This window comes from Danio rerio, chromosome 10, assembly GCF_049306965.1.
Source record: "Danio rerio strain Tuebingen ecotype United States chromosome 10, GRCz12tu, whole genome shotgun sequence".
Taxonomy (NCBI): domain Eukaryota; kingdom Metazoa; phylum Chordata; class Actinopteri; order Cypriniformes; family Danionidae; genus Danio; species Danio rerio.
The window spans coordinates 33855473-33872351 of NC_133185.1; the positions used below are offsets into that span (position 1 = coordinate 33855473).

At 36.6% G+C, this 16879-nt stretch overlaps 1 long non-coding RNA gene across 1 annotated transcript in view; it reads left to right on the plus strand.

The window, feature by feature from the left end:
• LOC141376396 (uncharacterized) overlaps positions 1 to 16879 on the plus strand; it is a 387511-nt gene that overhangs the window by 191228 nt on the left and 179404 nt on the right. The gene's annotated exons all lie outside the window — the stretch shown is intronic.

Consider the following 16879-nt stretch of genomic DNA (forward strand, 5'->3'; position numbering starts at 1 on the left):
CACACTCGCGTTTTACCCAGCGTTTCTGAACTGCTCTCCGTCCACACCAAAACGCTGAAAACGCACATCACGTGACCACACAGACACTCTTTGGCAAGCGCTGCAGCCCATCTACCCAGATGAGAGCTCTGCTAGTCGGACTTCTCATCAAGCATCTCCCGCTGGATCTAATCTCACTATATTTATTAAATGGGATATTTCATTCATCTTGTTGTCTTTAACAACATATTCCCTGAATTTGGTCATTGGAATCTATTACTTGTTCTCAGGTAACGTGTTTTGGCTGAGCGCAAAGATAAGTTAATGATTAATGTAAGCACGTACATTCTGTATATTGACTGATCGCTTGCCTTTATTTCCTATAATGTATAAACTTATTGTATGTTATACTTGTTATAATGGCCATTATCGATAATTAAAACTGATATTCAGCAAAAGAGAGGGTATGTTTCGTATTTTCACTTAAATTGACAGGAGGTAGTTGTTACCTTCTCCGTTTTGTTATAAATATCCACACAGTGAAGATGACGCTCATATATGCAGCACGACGCCTCAACATTTCTGCTGTCTGTTAAGTTGCTAATATTAAAATGAAAATAGGCTGTTATATCATGTGTACATTTTATTGTTGAGAAAGTGAAACAACGTAGCCAGGGTGATGTGAATGAAGTTATAAAGTACACTGTTCCCTTTGAAGATTTACCCGTGTCCTCGGTATAGTCTGTTAATAGTCTGTTAAATTAGAGACTGCAGCCTTGATACTGAACTTACACGGAGAAGATTCAGGACTGAACTGTGTGTTAGGCTACTTAATATTGAGGAAAAGCCCCAATCAGAGAGGCGAATGTCTGCAGCCCCGCCTCCGTTTTCAGATGTCTCCGTTTTCCATCATCCACACTGAGACGGAGCAGCAGCGTTTCAGAATGAAAACGGCCTCTCCAGCGTTTTCAAAACGCTCCGTTTTCGGCGCTCGAGAACTCAGGCGTAGTGTGGACGGATGGCGTAACCGTAGCAAAACTTATGCGTTTTCAAACTAAAACGCATTAGGGTAAACGGGGCCTTACATGCCATTTCATATAAATGAAATATGAATATAAAAGCAACGTCACCTCAGTAAAGCAGGCTAGACAGAATAGTAAATAGATTTTTAGAAGTTTTGATTTAGCATTTGTTTTTATTGCCGTCACTCTCTTGTGTGCATATGAATGAGCGTACATGCACAAAGAGCGAATCTGTCTGCATAAACAGGAGTGCGCAGATGTACAAATCTACATTTCTTGACAGACAGTTTGGGCTACTATAAGAGTTATGGGAATTATTGGCCTGACAAATTTTAATTGCACAATTTTTTTTTTTTTATGCCTACTTTTAATATAAAAACAAAAATAAATACATGTAGATCATTTACTTTAATCATTACTATTGGATGTGTACAGATTTTCAACCAGCACAACAACAAAATGTTTCTGAAGACAATCACCTGTACCTTTAATGAATTTATTTTACAATGTCACTAATAAAACAACACTGTAAAAAATGTTGGGTTCCACACAATTCTTTTCTGTTGTCCCAACACAAATTAGATGGAATTGGTTTTACAAATTTAAATAGATTGAACATAAAACAATTAAGTTTAAACCTCAACAGTTCTTTTGATTTAGCTCATTTAAAGTTAGTCTGAAGAAGCAAAATATCTTTAAATAAAAATATTTTGTCTTGCTTATAACCACCTTAAAATCAGCAATTTTGCATTTTTTTCACTTTTTAAATATTAGTAATTTACTTCTATATTTAGAATTTTATAAATCAGTAGTATCTTTTTATCTAATTTTGTTTTACTTTATTTACATACTTTGTGAAATTGTGTTTATAAATGTAGTTTAAAAAAAACACTTTCATTTTTTTTCTTTCAGCCAAGATCAAACTCTAGTTATTTTAAGTTAAAATAGAAAAATACGAATTTTAATAAAATGTATCACATGCAGACAAGTGACAATGGCAACACGAGGAGCAAAGCATCATTTTAAGCATCTTCTTTGCACTGAGGACTAATGTTAAAAGTCTTAACATTGATTAATTATATACTGTAAATTATATTGAAAGACCAAATATACAGTTTTTAAAAAATGTAACCAATTAGACAAGCAGATTATCCCACAATATAACTTAACTGGGATTTTTATATTCATTTTTTTATTGATATATGTATTTTTTTTTTTTTTTTTTTGGTATTCAAAACATTCACAGTCATGCTTAAGTAACCATCTTTATTGTTAAACTTATATATTTTCAATGTTGGCAATTTTTTTATATAGCCATTGACTTCCTAGAATTTATTTGTACACTACACTACATCCTTGAGTTTTTTTTTTTTTTTGGAATTTACAGCAAAACATTATATGCACATCTGCCGCAGATACAGTATATTGCGACAGACGCAATAACCGCAAAATTCTTTCGTAAGGCAATTTATTTCAAGACAAACAACAATGCAAAAATGCATTATAATAAATGTGACAGGGAGAATGTAAATATGCAAATGATATTGCACCAATAGCTGTTCACTCTCACGATTCCTGACTGACTGCATTTATACAGCATCCTTAAACTCCCAAAGTCTTCTGTCTTCCTAAAAGTGAACTCATCTGAGATAAAAACCCAATCATTTGTATGCAGCAGACTGTACGGGACTAGCAATCAAAGCTTTGTTGATGAAGTCTTACAGCTCCTTTTCTTCAAACATGGCTGATTTAATGCAAATATTAAAGGAACGGGAGATCTGACAGCTGTCTGACCGCATCCTCATCGTCAATATGTTCCTGTATTACTATGTTTAATCACATCTGAGAGCCACGGAGCTCTTCTGTCTTCCACCCCCTCAATGTCTGACCCCGAGTCGCCATCCACCCACAGCCCTTTCTGTCCATTTCTTACAGCGGGATAACTAGCGACAGAATCATCCTCCTTGGCCTTTAGCCCTGAATCTAGCAATATCTCACTATGCTACAAACAGAACGCTGGACAGCGTCAAGTTCACCCGATTCCCCTTTGCCCTTTCATTGTCTGGGATAAGTGGCAGGCCGGGGAAGAATCCTGATTGTCCCATGTACAAACCCCAGGGGCTTTCATTAATGTGGCAGCAGATGCAGCATCATTAGAGCTCTGTCCTCAGTCATCACGGCCTTAGTTTGACAAAAAAAAAAAAGAAAAAAAAAAGATGTGAAAGAGAGGGGGAGGTAAGTAAGCAGGAAAGGAAATATGTCTTATTCTGTGTGATCTCGGAGGTGTCTATCCGCAAATGAGGTTCTCTTGCTGGTCTACCTGTCGTCTACTTCTCAGAGTTCACTTTCATTGATTATGTAAACATTTGCAGCTCTTCAAGCTCTTCACAGCCATCGGCCTCTTTTGAAGAGAAAAGGTAATCATGAAATTATCCGGTGCGGGATTTCTCACACTGCTGGGATGAGATTTGGTGGTGTTGTGTAAAGCTGTATTTTTTTCCACGTTCTCTCTCTCTCTTTGCCTCCCTCTCTCTCAATCTCTGAAGATGAAGTGTCTCTTTTGCTGTCCACCTTGTCCTGGTGTCAGTAATATCCATTAGACTGATAGATGGTGGTAGAAAGATGTCTCTTTACCGGCAGACACGGGGACATATCTAGTGTGTCAGAGATGAATAGACCACACACTCTGAGCAGAAGGCTGGATTTTATGCCAAAACTAGTCACCCCTGCACGAACACATCAAAATACTAGTCTAAAGTTTAGAAACAATTAGGATGTCTCTGTTACTCTTCAAGGAATTGCATTTACTAGATTAAAAAAGCACTGCGAAAACAGTAAAAGTGACAATTAAATATCTCCTGACTGCTCCTGCTCTGCAATAGTGAGTGTTTCCAACAGTGGTTCTTGTTTAATATTATGTGAACTCCATTGAAATAAGTCTCCAGTACTCATAAATCCAGTGGTTTGTGTTATCTTAACTTGTTTGGATTTGCCATGAAGACAGAGAGGAAAATTTTTTCACTATATTGCTTACAATCTTTCTCATTTTTTTTTTTATAAAACTGCATAATATGCAAATTTATACAAGTTGGTTAATATTTGATTCTCTAACAGTGTAGTAATATACCAGTTTGACAGTTGTCTATATCATTTATAACTGTGGTTCTCAACCTGTTTGCCATGGACTCAGAGTGGTCCATGCTGGTCTCGCAGGAAAAGTACCTGCTGTTATTAAATAAAATAACCAAAAATGTTGTTAATATACACTCATCGGCCACTTTGTTAGGTACACTTTACTAGTACTGGGTTGGATCCCATTTTGCCTTCAGGACTGCCCTTATCCTTTGTGGCATATATTCAACAAGGTACTGGAAATATTGCTCCAAGTGTTTGGTCAATATTGACAGGATAGCATCACGCAGTCGCTGCAGATTTGTCGGTTGCACATCCATGATGTGAATCTCCCATTCCACCACATCCCAAATATCATTTGGGAATCGAGGTAATTTGAGTACACTGGTCTATTGGATTGAGATCTGGCACCAATAACCATGCCATGATCAAAGTCACTTAAATCACTTTTCTTCCCCATTATGAGCTTGGTTTGAACTGCAGCAGATCGTCTTGACCATGCCTACATGCATTGAGTTGCTGTCATGTGATTGGCTGATTAGACATTTGCTTTAACAAGCAGTTGGACTGTGGCTGGTCAGTGTATATAACAATCTCTAGTCAAAATCTGATTAAAACTAAAAAATGAGAAACAAATAAGTGCTTACTATATGTGTCACTTCAATTTTGCAGGTAGATTTAATAAACATTACATTTGCTAAATACATGGCTGTCAATAGGTCCAATGATGCAGCTTTCTGCTGGTATTGACTGCTTGTCTGAATTTGAGACCTACACTCAATGAAATCATGAACTCTATGAAACCATGTTCGTGGTACTCATGTTTGTGCAGGTTGTGGATGCTTAAAATTATTCATGTAACTCCCGCAAAATGGATATATGTAAGAAAAAATATAAAAATGGGTAATTATCTCACTCAAAGAAGCCACAAGGACAGATTATTAAGACACTTATTTTAGAAGCGGCAAGTGATGAATGGCTGTAGATGCGTGTTTCTATGGTACTGTAGGCATTTTGTCAGGTTGAGAGTGATGTGCACAATGCAGTTTTTGGTTAGTCATTAACATGAAGTTACAACCAACAAGGTCACAGTTGCATGTGGTCAAATCTAAAACTAAGATTTTGTGCATGAACGGGGCAAGTCTTCACAGATTTTAACCCCCTCTGCCTATTCCCAGATTGCTCCTTATTCTGCTTTTGGTGAATTTTGGTTTTTATGTTTTCTTAAAGAGTGCCAGCCTGAGTCTCACTGGACTTAGTGACCTGTTATGCACATGCTATGTTTATTCAAATAATTGGCCATTTCTTCTATACATATAGTTAGCAATCTTGCTTCTGAGTAAGTTGTCAACCTGCCACAAATAGCAGTTTTATTTGAGAACTGCAGTGGGCTGTGGAAATGTGTTTGGTTGCATGGGTCACAAGTTAAAAATGCCTCATACTGTATATCCAAATTAAATAATATACAAATTAGAATCGTACCTCAAGTGCTTGTTTTCAGGCATATTTAAAACTAGATTTATTTAGTTAGCTCATTAAAATAGGTATTATTAAAAAGCTGAAGTGATTTCTTTGTATTATTTGTTAATTAAAATAGGTTTAACTCAGTAACTAACTGCAAAAGCTGAATAACAGATCAGATCCTGCTGATTAATTGGAATAAATAATCAACAATTCCTCAAGAATCTGTCAAAAAATTGTTTCTCTTTGAATATCAAAACTGCTGTTTATGTGCTGCTGCTCATCATGCTAAAAATCCATATCTCATATCTGCTTCAACTGCATTCTGCTGTCAGCGTGATGCACTTTCAGGATCGGTTTCATTAAATGAGAGAGGTTACGATAACGCTTACTGTACTTTCAAAGAAGTTAACCCAACCTGCTTTACTCGGATCCACGGTCGCTAATTCTCTGATTAATGAACTGAATAATGAGTGTGTTTATTTCTTCGTATCGGTGCGGGCAGTCGTTTTTCGAGAGTGTGAGTCATGTTTAATTGCAGCGCTGCTCTGTGTGATGACTGGGCTCCTACTAGGACCGTGATTGGCATATCAGTCTCTTGGCTGAAAAGAAAACGAGTGAAGCGAAGAGAGAAAGATCCCCTCTCTGCCGTGAAGAGAATGATGATGCACGTTTCCAGCAGCAGTTATTATCAGCCCACCTCTGGCTGTGGCTGTGAGACATCATTATGCCCCTATTGAATTTTACTCAGCAATAAGCCGCCTGCTGCTTCCACTCTCTTTGGCCCGGGATGATAGAGTCGCACCGACAGCAGCAGAGCAAGAAACGTGTGTGTGTGTGTGTGTGTGTGTGTGTGTGTGTGTCACCCTTCAGCCTTCCTACATGTTTAACCCAGTGTCCTTCAAAATGAGGCAACTCTAAGCTGATGTTTGGGGTTTGGGCTTTAACATATTTAATAGCATTTTTCTTAACATTTTTGTTTATTTCACATGTTTTCTTGTGTTTTAAATAATGCATGCTATCAATCCATCCATTCATCCATCCCATCCCTTGACTTCAAACTCGATTTCTGCCATCCATCCATCCATCCATCCATCCCATCCCTTGATTCCAAACTTCCCTCCATCCATCCATCCATCCATCCATCTATCCCTTGATTCAAAACTTGATTAAATCCATCCGTCAATCCCTTGATTCAAAACTTGATCCCATCCATCCATCCCTTGATTCAAAATTGATTCCATCCATCAATCCCTTGATTCAAAACTTGATTCCATCCATCCATCCCTTGATTCAAAATTTGATTCCATCCATCCATCCCTTGATTCAAAACTTGATTCCATCCATCCAATCCCTTTATTCTAAACTTGATTTCATCCATCTCATTCCTTGATTCCAAGCTTGATTCCAACTGTCCATCCATCACTTTATTCAAAACTTGATTCCATCCGTCCATCCATCCATCCCTTGATTCAAAACTTGATTTCTTCCATCCATTCATTCATTCATCCATTCCATACCTTGATTCCAAACTTCACTCCATCCATCCATCCCTTAGTTCCAAACTTCACTCCGTCCATACATCCATTCATCCCTTGATTCCAAACTTGATTCCATCCATCCATCCACTTGATTTCAAACTTGATCCATCCATTCATCCATCCATCCACTTGATTTCAAAATTGATTTATCCATTCATCCATCCATTCATCTGACAATATTTGTATTTTCAGTTCAGAAGAAAAGTTGTTAATGGATTGCAGAGCAGTACAAAAATTGTAATTTATTTATTTTCATAATAAATTCACGGAATTGTAATTGTGTAATGTGCATTTATATAGGGTATTTATTGTGTATGATACAATGCGCTTCATAATCATGAGGAGGGGAGGGGTTTCTTCACACCACCACCAGTGTGCAGCATCCACTTGGATGATGCTGCAGCAGCCACAGGCACCAGTGCGCCCACTAGGGGTGACAAAATGTATTGTTTCTTCGGTGCTCCATGATGCTGATCTGGACAATTCAGTACCGGTTCAGTAGTAATCATAACTGGTTATCACGTACTGACGTCATTTATCTCGTATGCACTGTCGCGGTAGCGGAGGCGAGGGCGAGTAATTAAAATACTCCAGCTACTTAAAAATGCAGGAACTGTGCACAATTCACTGCTTGTGTGTTTGCTGGAAGTCTTTCACTGTTACTTAACAGCAGAAGCCCCTATTTCACTGCGATTGAGAAAATGAAAGTAAACTCCATTTCTCTCTCTTTCTCTCTCACTGTGGACCTCTGACCTGTTGGCGAGACTTTCCTCTTCTCTCAGCTATTACACCATTATCTCTGGATACAGACACAAGCGCATATCTGATATAATCATAACCGAACCGTGAGACCAGAGTAGATTTACACCTCTGGTGTTCACACACACCAGCTATTGTTGGGATATTTGGGAGGCTATGATCAGTAAGGGCCAATGAAAGGAATTTGGCCAGGACACAGAGGTTACACCCCTACTCTTTACAAGAAGTGGCATGGGATTTTTAACGACCACAAAGTCAAAAATTCTGTTTGACGTCTCAGTCGACAGACGATTGTCAATGTAATTAGGTTGATAATGTATTAGCTAAATTCAAATATGAAAATGAAGTGAAAGCAAAACATTTGCTCAGTTAGTATATGTAAACCGCATACCCTGAGCCTCAGCTCAGTTAATTTGTTGAGTTCACATATGTTGAAATTTATGCAAACAACTCTGAACCAAAACGGCTGTGAAACCACACTGAGGAAAAGAATATAAAAAATGAGAGCACAATCTTTATACCTCATCTTTATTCCTCATCTCTCTCGTCTGTATCTGTGAGTCACACAACTGCACCATTTTTAAAAGTCATGTCAAGGGATGTCAGAGTTCCTTCATTAGCCTTTCCGCGTCTGAATTTAGCCTTTCATTTCCATAATGAATGAGACCACAGGACTCCTTTTGGTTAAACATCTTCTGATCCACGTGCCCTTACAGACCGCGCCAAATTATTTATAATCTCTTCTGGAGTCGCAGAATAGCAATAACCCGTATGCAAATAGAAGAGCGCAGACCGGCTGCTCACATTTAGAGTGTCGTGGCCCTCGCTGACAGCAGCCTGACAATAGCTGAGACAAAAGCATTGCTGTTGATTGATGTGAAGAGTCATTCAGAGGAGCCATTGTCCCTGTTTTTATTCATGCAAATGAGCGGACGCATCCCTCAGTTTTCAGGTGACAAGGACAACTCCTCTACAACCCTCCATCTCACTTTTCATATGTTTGTAGCAGGGCTTTTGCAGTATTCATTAGATGTATTAGATGTGTGGTTGAATTAAACAGCACAATGTCATAAAACGCATATTGCCATGGAGATTTTATTGATGTCATCTTTATACTTTTATATTTATATATATATATATATATATATATATATATATATATATATATATATATATACACACACAAGTATATAGGGTGCTTTCAGATCTTGGTTCGGTTCATTTGGTCTAGACCAAGGGCAACAAATGATACATTGTAGCTATTTTTTGGGTCCTTTTCACACCACACTGCCTGCTTTCGTCTAAACCAGTTGAAAAAACAACAACAAAATGCTGTCATGTGACAAAATCCCTGTCACTCATTGGCCAGATGTTAATAAAGGTTTCTCCTAAACTGCTTGTCGATTGGTCAGAATTAACGTGCAGGAAAATGGCAATGGAACTCCTGCAAGTAAACAAAATAGCAGACACAACATGTCGCTTTTTACTATGGAGGGACAACTGTGCTGGCTGATCGTATCCCTGGTCAGTTATAGTTTGTATTCATCATTTTAGACAAACTATACATTTCAAGAATGAAGAGCGGCCATGACTGGAAAACAATGTGTTAATGCATTGCAAATGGCGAAGGCGCATCGCAAGTTACTTCAGAAAGGAGGCATTACTTAATTTAGCTAAACTGCGACATGGTCATCTTCGGGAAATATTACCAACAGATTCAAATATTACCAACAGATTCATCAGATAATGTTTCCCTCCCCTCTCTCTCTCTCTATTTAAAATTGTTTATAAAGCGCTGGCAACAAATATTTTTCCTCCACATCCCATACTGCACAGCGCATCGTAAAGCGGCAGCTGGATTAGTCCAAAAAGGTGCAGTACTTTTTGCGTTTCGGTCTGTTCTAGTTAAGATAATGTTCTCACCAAAGTGTACCAAGACCAGCTCTTCAAGGAGCCCTCGGTACTCTTTTTTTTGGTCTGCTTTTGGTGCGCACTCGAGTGCGATTGCTACATTCACACCTGCCCAAAGAACAGCACCAAGAGGGAAAACGAACTCTAGTGCGATTCAACCAAACCAAATAAGGCAAGTTTGAAAACACCAGTAGTGTTGACATCGATTTTTAGTCTCACACTATTTATGAAAACTGATCATTTAGATTCCAAAGTGTAATTACATTTACTTCAGATTTTGTTCACACCAAGCACAATAACTATAAAAGTAAATGATAAAGACATGCTTCTAAAAGTCTTTCTGAATATAAAACAACAGCAGAGTTCAGACCACAGCTATAACAATAAAGATGAACAGAAGCAATATTGTTGGGATCACTTTCGGAATGACTTTTTCCCTCGGTTAAAAAACGAACGAGTTAGAATCCATTGAAATGTACTGGTTAAACAGACTTTGGATATGAAAATTTACAGACGACAATGTGTTGATGGTTCGTATTTTTAAATATTATTCAAAGATAATGACTACTTATATGGAAATTCATTATGCTGTTGGAAAACAAATGGATGTTGTGCAACATGGGCTTGCAAATTAAAATATAAAAACTACCTCAGGTATCCCATGCTAGTTTTGATGTCTTTGTGTTCCCTTCCTTGAAAATGGCGAGGAAAATAATTGGTGTTGTTTTTGTTAACGAACAAAGTTAACTGTTGGATTGATTGCACAACACAAGCTAGATTCACTGGTCAGATGTACCAGCAGTAATGCCAAGTGAAAAGCAAATGTAAAAAAAATAAATAAAAAACGATCGTTATCATTTATTATTGTTACAGTTATTGTGATTTGTGTTACCAGGCTTTTATTTAATGAAACAACAGCTGATACAAAAACCCTTTAGCAATGTTATACCTCAATTAAGAATAACATTTATCATACAGTATGTTTCTTTTGTTTACCACTGCAGCACATTTTGCTCATGCTTATATCGGTTGGTTACATAACACCAAGGTGGTAGAGCTAATATTTAAATTGTAAAAATTATGAAAAGTGGAAGAAATAAATCGAGATGGTGCTACTAAAATATTGCTAGCAGCCCTGTCAATATCCTAATCTTATTAATCATTCAATTGATGCTGAAGTTGTCAGCAGGATGTTCCACTATCAGTGAACAGCAACAAGACTTTTAGTATTTCCAAATTCTCGCTGCAGCACTATGCTGTAAATTTGATGAGATCAAGGCGCTCATGCATGTGGCAAAACGAGAGCAATTAAAACATTTCCCAATCAATCACAAGTGAATAATTCAATTCCCCAGAGTTCGGCGGTGAATTTAGTTAGCTTCTTATAATTTCGACTACCTCATCTCACCCGCCCCGCTGCTCTCCAATGCGTGAAGCCGTATTAATTTTCATTGAAGGCTTTGGCCGTCTGATGCAAACGTCTGTGGATTCTTTCTGTTGAAGGCGACTAATTAAAAAGAAGGGCCAGAATCTGCCCTTTCTAGGAGCGAGTGTCTATAGAGAGTCTGTGTGGGTTGGTTTACAGAGAGAGAAAGAGATCTGCTTGATAAATAGCCTCCTCTCCAGCTCTCCCCCTTCACTGATCATAAACATCCCCTGATTATCCAGCTGACAATGGCCACAAATATTCCTCATTCTCATGATGGATTGGGAGATGGAGACAGACGGACAGAGGGGGAGAGAGAGAGTGAAAGAGAGAGACTCGCTGGCCTGATTTTGCTCCATCTGTGAACAAATAAAAGCCATAGATCTGGGCAACATATCTGGCTTTTCTTTTTGTCAAGTATGAGGGCTTATATACTGCCTAGACCTGCCTCTCCATGTGATCTTGGCCAAATTGACAGGGTCACAATGACCTGAGAGTTGCAGCTTGCGTCTCTTTTGTAGGAGGGGAAAGATACGGTGAGTTTGCCTGAATTCTCTGCCCATTTAATTAGGAGCCTATTGGGAAAAGCTACTATTATTTATTTGGTTTGAGACTGGCAGGGCTGATTCAGCGGGGAGAACAGCAATCATCTAGCAGCTCTTAATACTTAGTATGCAGGTAATGAAATTTTATGGAAGAGAGCAGAGTTCTGCTGCCGAACGGCCGCGTAATTGTGTCTGTTATGTGGAGAGAGCGGGGAAAAGAGTGAGCGAGAGAAATGAATGAGTCGGGCTAAAGAGGCTGCCATAACCTTCTGCAAGAACTGCACTCTCAACACTAACTCAAGTATTATCTCAACTCGATCTGTTATTAATGTGCTTTCTCCACAGCTGAAAAGCTGAGCTAGTGTACTTTAAAAACTCTCCAGCAAATTGGAGGCACAGTTTGCCCAAAAAATGAAAATTGTCATCATGCGGTGTCCCTTGTGTCATTACAAAACCCTCTGGTTTTAATTCGACAACAGGACAAAAAGGAACTGTTTGCTGGAGAAGTTTTAATCTGTTATGTTGTCTATGTATATTTGTATTTTATACTGAATAGTCATATTCATATGATATGTTTAATATACTGTTTATTTAACTGTTTCTGTATTTTGTGATTCACTAGTGTTTACAGTTTATTTACGATTGTTTGTTGTATTATGGGACCTTGATCTCTGCTTTGTCATCTTCTGATGTTGAAAATTAAACTCTGCAGTTTAACAAAGTGTTTTGTTGATTGATATTTTAGTCATTTGAAAAAATATAATGTATAAGAAATAATATATAGAGAAAAAATATTTCAAAGTTTTTGTACCGTAGTATACACCAACACAGACAAGATATCACATTAAACTATTAAAAATGTTGATAAAAATTACTTTTTCAAACTTTTCAAGGTTAAAAGTAGTTGGAAGAAAGATCAAAATCCGATAATGCAATTCAAAGCATAAATAAATGGATAAATAAATAAATAAATAAATAAATAAATAAATAAATAAATAAATAAATAAATAAATAAATAAATAAATAAATAAATAAATAAATATAAACAAACCACTTTATACAGAAAACTGCTAATTTTTTTTACTGACAATACTTTTTACAGTAAACTGTATAGTGTAAAAGAACTGTTATATAGATGTTGAAAATGTGTAGTGTTGATCAAAGTTTGATAATAAATCATTAAATAAATAATTAAAGCTCAATAAATGTTCATTGTGGCAAGCTATACCATAGTAGAACAGTGTTTATGAAATGACTATGGCACTTCAGCAAAAACCCTCTACTTTGTGCAAATGAATGCAGGAATGGAACCACATGGTGCTTCTGATAAACATTTGCATTCCCTCTGTAGCTGAACTCCGGCAGCAGAAAACAACCTCCAAATCACAACACTTCACCTTTCAGTGACTTCACTAGTTTGACAACAAACATAATGTTCCCATAAAACTTGCCTTCATCACTGAAGTGAACTTTGAAGCAATCTTCTGTCCACACAATATACTCCGTAGAAAAGGTTAGTCTAACCTTTTTTTTTTTTTTTTTTTTGCTGATAAAGTCTGGTCACTGCAGGGCTTTCAGTTCAAATTCTCTCAAATGTGTAAGACACTATATATGTTGAGATAGAGATCCTCACCCTGTTCTGCACTGAACTGCTGAGTAATTTCAGCTGTGTTGTTATTCCACATTATTCCTTTTTCTCTTATATTATTGAATCTAATCTAATATTTGTCTCTTATAGACGACCAGCCTATTGGGGACAGTTGAATGTGTTGGTTCCACTGTGAAGTTTGAATATTCTAGAGATCACATCTAAACTAAAATGAAAACTGTAATAAAACAATAACGAACAATATATTTGGTCAATAAAAATATGACAGCTTTTTTTTTTCAATCACTAGCCAGCATTTGTCCAACCAGTTACATTTTAAAAACTCCAAACACAATTAGCACAGCATTGGTCTTTTGTGTCCATACTATTCACACATTGACATGAATGCACAGTGCTTCAATTTTCTTAACAGACAAGCTAGATCTCCTAACAAAATTATGGATTGTTTTTGTAGTATTTATAAATGTTAACACCCAACATCCCACAATAGCAAAAAAATATTCCAAACCTTAGATATAGTATAAAAACCTCTGCTTCTGCAATGATATCGGTACAAAAACAATATCAATATCAAAAATATATCTCAGCTTATAATAAAGAAACAATTGAATAATTTACACACAGCTGATTGATGTTTGGTAAACTGGGCCAACTACAGCTGATTCTGATATTGATGAAAACATGTTGCTTAACCCAGAAGATCACAGAGATTAAAAACAGTAGTTTTGTCCTTTTTTTTTAGATCCCTCCTTTTAATCTGAGCTTTTTGCCTTTTTGGTTTAGAAGTCATGGATATTTTGTTCACTGTAAGCAATACTGTAAAACCTTTTCTGTTCTATCATACTATGTTTCTACTGTATCTCCTGCGGTAAACTGTAAAGGAAAAGCAAAATGAAATGTATTTGATCTTTACTGTTTTGAGTGTGAACATTACATGTGGACATACAGTTCCCAATCAAGACATTTAGTTTTAAAACGGTGAATTGCATGTTTAGCACACAAATACCTGTAAAACTGAAACATAAAGGTCTCTGCAGTTTTTGTAATGTCAACAATAGCTTTGTTTTGAAGTCTAGTGTACTTTGATTGACTTCATGTACCTTGTGAAGGGAAAACAAGTGTTGTTCTTTGAGAGAATCATTTCATTTTGAATCAGATTTCCAGACTTTTGGTAAACTTAGTGTGTGCAGAGAAAGATGTGCTCTATTTTGAAATGGAGAGTTAGTAGATACTTAATAAAATGTATGTTTAAAAAGAAAATTATCCGTTTGGCCAATTGTGTTTTGAAGGTGAGAGTCTGGGTTAAGAGTTTAGAAAGTGTCTGAAGTATGGGTTTGTGCGTTTTAGCAATTTGAAGAAAAAAAAAATATTACCTATAAAATTACCTATTACCTATAAAATACTATATTCTACCATAATGCTATGGAAAAATACTAACACTAAAATAAGAATTCTGAAATGTAAAATGCGAAATTCTGCCAAAGAATCCACCAAAAACACACGTGCGCGCACACACACACAGGAATAAATACCATGTAACAGTTTTCATTTTTATATATTTAAAAAAAAAATTGAAATTACAAAATTTTTCTTTTTTTGTAATTTTAATATTACATATATTACTTTAATTGGTGTTGTTAGATAATTTGCAGATTGTTTATGTCACTATTTTTGCATAGAATGTCAGTGTTTTTAAGTTTCTTATTTCTTACCTGTCTTACAAAACCTGTTGAATTGAAATTCTTAATTAAATACTGTAATTGTGTTACCCTGCCTCATTGTATCTTTCTTTGTATTGCTAAAAAAGTTCAGCTACCTTTTGATTTCCTGTGCTTTTTTTCTTCCACAAAAGAATCAAGTACAATTTCTAGAATTTTGATTTCAATGGATGCCTTTGGTGTCAAATTCATTTTGAACTTCCAATAATCCTTTTTCTTTAGATGAGAATCTGAAGCTTGAGCTCTCAATTTTTCTCAGCACTTGTGTTGTTTGTGACTGAAGTGTTTGTTGTTCTGCTGTATTGGTTTGGTTTCTGTTGAAAGCCGCAACAAATCCTGTGGAGCGAGACTGGGTGCAGAAAAATGTATTGAAGGTCGTTGTGTTTCATGGAGTCAGCTCATTTTTACCATAGCGGGCCACTGCTCCGGTTCAGACCTCTATGTTGTGACTTTCCCATGACCCAGGCATAATCTGTTGCCTAATCTGGTTATAACTGCAGCCACACTTTAAGCAATGCTGAGCCACTCTCACAGAGCAAAAGAGAGTGAAAATCCCATCCGTTCCTTTTCGCTCTATTATGAATCTTCACTCTCTCTTTTTTTTTTTACGTCTAATCCAATAAATCGTCCTGCTTTCCCTTTTTCCCATTAACAGTGCTGATGATGGAACGCGAACAGAAACAATAAAGCAAATGTATCAATTATTAAATATGCTTTTGAAAAAGATGTATTGCGCTCTGAAATACAGCCCACTGAACAGTATTTGTAGTCAAAAAGTAATTACACAAATGGCACTAATGTCATGGAAAAACATTATGAACAATATTCACAGCTTTCAAAACGTTTTTATGTGAGTGCTAGTGATGAACCCTAATTAATTACTGGTATATAACCTATTGTACTGTACATATGTAATGTTGGCCACTTCATGCACTCAACGGCCACAGCTTTGCAAGCGTAGCAGAAGGGGCGGAGCTATCAGGCACTGATGTTGGATAACTTTATCTTGGATTGTGAAAACAAAATTCTCCTACAAGAGTGATTTTACCGTCTCACAATGGTGAGTGCAGTTATTCTCATGGCTGGTATTATTTGGTAGTTTGGTCATTTATTTCACTAATTTGGCAACCATCAAACATCAACAGGGAAACAGTTTGAATTTCCGCTTTGTAAAAAAACCATTCGTATTCTATTTAGGACACTACATGCATATACTAGGAATGCAACAATACAGTTACCCCACAGTTCAATACATACCTCAGTGTTTTAACACGGTGTTCGGTTCTCATGGCTTGACACCAGTGTTTTTTTTTTATTCTATAGGCAATAGGAACAGTAAGAGGTTAAGGAGAGTAAGAGGTTAAGCATTTTACTTTTGTAAAATGCTTGAAAAAGTACTACGCAACGGTAATAGTTTGATTAAGGTTTACATTTTGTTTACATGTCTGCACTCTCAGAAAAAAAGGTACAATGAGGGTACAATTTTGTTCCTAGAGGGAACAAAATATAAAATTGTACCTTTAAAGGTCCCATATTGGTCCTTAGGGTACAATTTTGTACCCAAATGGGCTATAAAGGTACAAATGTCCAGATTTAGGTTTGAAAGGTACATTTTTGTACCTTTTATAGCACATTTGGATACAAAATTGTACCGTAAAGGACCAATTTGGCACCTTTAAAGGTACAATTATATATTTTCTTTCCCTATAGGAACAAAATTGCACCCTCAGCTCATCATAAGATCAAGACACTATATAACACTAATTTAAATGTATT